This window comes from Malurus melanocephalus, unplaced genomic scaffold, assembly GCF_030028575.1.
Source record: "Malurus melanocephalus ecotype Western Australia unplaced genomic scaffold, MMel_1.1 scaffold_199, whole genome shotgun sequence".
NCBI classification, from domain to species: domain Eukaryota; kingdom Metazoa; phylum Chordata; class Aves; order Passeriformes; family Maluridae; genus Malurus; species Malurus melanocephalus.
Window position 1 is genome coordinate 80,269 of NW_026623431.1, and position 4,421 is coordinate 84,689.

Sequence of the window (4,421 nt, forward strand, 5' to 3'; positions counted from 1 at the left end):
TTGTTTAAGTGAGTCACTGCACTTTGAGAAGTGGATCCTGTTTCCCAGAAAAATAAAGTTTCCATCATGAGGTGAAAGGAATTGGAGGGTTATGAGCATTTATRAGGAATCTTCTGCACATTAGGAATCTTCTGCTGAAAAAAAATGTCCATTTGATAACCCTCTGTTTGGGATCTCTCCAGGAATAAAACTGGAGCAGCCTGCAGTCAATGAACATATAATATATATAACTGTGGTTGACTGATAGAAAACTTCCCTTTTGCAACTCTGTTAGTAAAGTAACGTGATATGTATGCCTGCCACGTTAGGGGCAGTCTTTGCCTGTCTCTGCATTTCATTTTGCATTACATTATAGAAGAAACGTGTACTTCAGCTGCCTGAATCTTCTGGATGTGCTCTCCTTTACCTTATTAGCATTTTTTGGCTGCTACATCTGTGCCTCCTACCTTTGTGTATGTGCTGCATATGTAGCTACTGTTAAGAAAAGTGTTATAATGGAACTCAAAAGTCTGTTCAAATTGCAGTTAAGTAATGAGTAAGGCATCTTCAGCATCTTTTTTCCGTGTCGGTCTGGCATTGCAGCAGATCTGCGAGCGGAGCCGCCCTCCTGGCAGAGCTGCAGCTGCTGTTGCGCATAGCCTGGCCAGCAGAGCCATCTGCTGATAGATCCGCRCAGGGAACGCCCTGAGCCCGGCTTTTTAAACTCAATTTACCGTTATTTAAACTGTACTTCTATTTTGAAATATGCAATAGTCGCAGAATAGATATATTTTTCTCATGAGAGAGGGAACTGGGAWTGTATGATGACAGYCACAGAGTCACTTAAGAAGGAAGCATCATGTATGTGTTTTAAGACTGTGCACTATATTATGTTTTCGTTATTTGGCTATTGAAAGTAGTATTGAAACTRCACTCAGTAGRTGCTTGCCATACTGGCACAGGAGCATGTCCAACCCTCTTTTGAAACTCAGGGAAGCTCCATTCRTGTTATAGGGAGTATTTGCAAAGGCACCGTTCATCATCCACAGCTTTTGTGATGAGATTTTATTTGGTATTGTAATAAAATCAATGACAAATTAGTATTGATTGTTTTGCCAGGTTGGTTTTGAATGCAGGCYTGGTGGACAGTGTTAGGAATTTGTCCCTCATGTTTACAGTCCACTGTTCCATGGTTGCATTCCCATTAGCCTGGTTTTGCCTGACTGTGGCTCTTTGTTTGCCTACAGCAATTCCACTGAATGACCCCATGATTTGACAACACAGGGTTATTCTCATGAATCCTCTCAGTCCCAAAAAAAAAGGGGAACTMGTGTGACTGAGGGGCAGCTATTAACTGCAGGAACAAGGAATTGCTAGAACCCAGCAGAGCCCTGCTCTACATTGTCCCTAATCCTCKCTCTGACTGTGACCAAGCCAGGGACTCTAAAGGAATCACAAGCACTGTGCTGGGTTCAGGTTACCTATCCATATCTTCTATCCCTCTCTTTTTAAAAAAGGAAATGAAGAGAAGAACAGCCTGTGGCTTTCTTTTCAGCCAAGACTTATCAAAGTTCTGAGAGCAAATTAAAGCGGATTTTTTTGCTTCCTCACATTTTTTTTTGTGCTGCTGAAAATATACTGGATTTACTCTGCAAGGCTCCTGCAAGTCATGTCATGGGTAGGGCTGAATGCATCTTTTATAGCACAATTGTTACAACTCTGCAGGAAATTGTTACTGCATAGCAGGAGAAGTTCAGCATACTGATCATCATTTTATACCCTAAAGCATAAAAGCAGGTGTAATTCTTGATAATAATGGAATAGTTCTGCGTGATTTGTTGTTACAGTCACACTTTTGCAAACATAAACAAATCAGAATATACTGAAAGCATCTGATCAAGTGTTGAAATCTGAGAGTGAGTCCACAACTTCTTTTTTGGTAATTCTTACAAATGAAAGGAACAGTAGATGGAGATATAAAGGCTTATACCAGATCTCAGACAGTCCTGCCTAGGTCCTAATTGGTATCTCTAACTTTTGTGTAATTTCCCTCTCAGTAATTATATATGGCCTTTGACTGATAAGCATGTCATGCTACTTCTAGAAGACACATTTTTTGTTACAGTTACAGCTACACATATCTTATTTTTTAAAGCTTTTCCATTTTTTAAAGTTGTATTTTGGAAATTGTCATCTTTGTGATCAAGATAATGCAGTAAATGCAGATAGGTACAATAGGAGAAAATTATTATTTTTATTGTTAAACACTCTATGCAAGTGTAAATCTGTTGGGTTTTGTCCAGCCAACATATTGCATATACATGTATATCTTTTCAAGGCTGTCTCTGCAGTTAAATGGAAATAAATTATTAAATCAGATTTTTCAGGATATATAAATAGCTGAACTAGGCTGGTTATCTTCCAGTGCTGTCCYTGAGCAACCAGAGGATATTGCTGGGAATAGCTACACCCACTTCATCCTCCTGGATAATCCTCCAGGGGAAAGCAAGTGAACAACTAGAAGCAAACAAACAACCCCAAGTTTGATACCTGATTAAAAATTCCATTTCAAAGGCTGTGTCTAAAAAAMCATTTTGACCTGTCTCGATTTGAACTCTTTAATTCCTGTAGAAAATAAGTTAGTTACAAAATTTTGCTCATTTGCAGCAAAAGCATTCTCTCATTGTGATTTCCACTCATGTAAGAGGAATACAAGGTATTTAAACACCAGTCACCTGCCTCCAACATATTACCCTTGAGCAGCAAGTCTGCAGCAGTTCTGTACACACATTTACACACATAAATATCCATCCTGCTGGCTGTACCCCTGCTGTCCAGCACAGCAGCAGTGCCCTGGCCACCTGCCAGTCCAGGCCCAAAGCCATGGCTGTTATCAAAACCTTCCCAGGCACAATTCAGTGAGGTGATAAGCAGTACAGCACTACAGCAAGCAGGGAAAGCAAAAAGTGGCCACCACAGAGCAATAGACTCTAGTACACAGTCAGGTAATCAAGCCCCATGGCAAGAACAGCAGCCTGCTGATAACTGGCTGAACTCTAAGAGCTCTAAGTTCAGCCTGGTACATCCCAATCCCATCTGTTGTTGTCCCAAACCCTTCAGGCCCCACGCTGGCACCAAACAGATCTGCTGTGGTTTCACCCTTCTGGCAGCCAAGCCCCACACAGCCCCTCAGTCACCCCCAACCAGAGGGATCAGGTAGAGATTTGGGAGACTAAATGAGAAAAGTCATGGACTGAGGTAAAGACAGTTTGACAGGGAAAGCAAAACTTGCACAAAGAAGCAAAACAAAACAAAGAAATTCACCACTTCCCATGGGCAGGCAGGTGTTCAGCTATCTCCAGGAGAGCAGGGCCCATCACATGTAACAGGGACTTGAGAAGACAAATGCACTGCAAATGACGTCCTCTTTCCTCCTTCTTCCTCCACTTTATGTACTGAGCATGATGTCACATATCTGGAATGTCCCTTTGGTCAGTTTGRGTCACCTGTCCTGGCTGTGTCTCCTCCCATCCTCCCGTGCACCCCCGACTCCCTCCCCAGTGTGGCCGTAGGAAAAGCAGAAAAGGCCTTGGCTCTGTGTGAGCCCTGCTCAGCAGCAACAAAAACATCTCTGTGTTATCAACCCTGTGTTAGCACAAACCCAAAACACAGCCATATACCAGCCACTGTGAAGAAAACTACCCCAACCAAAACCAGCATAGTCTGCCCTACTGGTACCAGTCTAGTCTTTTTAAGGGTTTCTTGTAGATTTTCACTTCTAAGAAATTAAATCATTTGTGTATTCCCTTTCAGCTGGTAGGTTGTCTTTGTATTTTAACTGATTTTTAGGAAAGCATATGTTTCTTCWCTTTAAAACTATTTTCTATCTTTCATCTCCCAAAATTTAACAATTRTTATGGGAGGGAATTGGAAAATGGAAGCCTCAACCCTTTTTTTAGAACTGTTCTAAATAGTTGGGGAAAATAGCTGGATAGTTATAWTCTTGAAAAGATTAAAAATTCATAAGAGACTAATAACATCTGGATTTTTACTTGATTAACAGAATTCCCAAATCCTAAAAGTGCCATCTTATTCTAATTAACTTGTTCTTTCAGAGAGGAGCACTTCCTGTAAACCCTGAGGTGAGAAAGCCACCATATGTTCAGTGGCTTTTTTATTTTATTTTTTTTTTTTTCTGAAGGCAAACTCTCAGGAGTTATTGAAAAATACCTCACATAATAAATCTTGAAGGTGAAAATGGTATTTTAAAATATTGCTTCTCTCCRCTTATGGTCAGATTTTGCCACAGAGCAGAGCACAACCCCCAAAGCACTGAAGTCTGTCACTCAGGTCTGGGATGTGGTTGTAAGTAGGAATCACATAACTGGAAAGAAAGAACAGGAGTCTAACCTGATAGATTAGAGATCTCAAGGGTGATTACA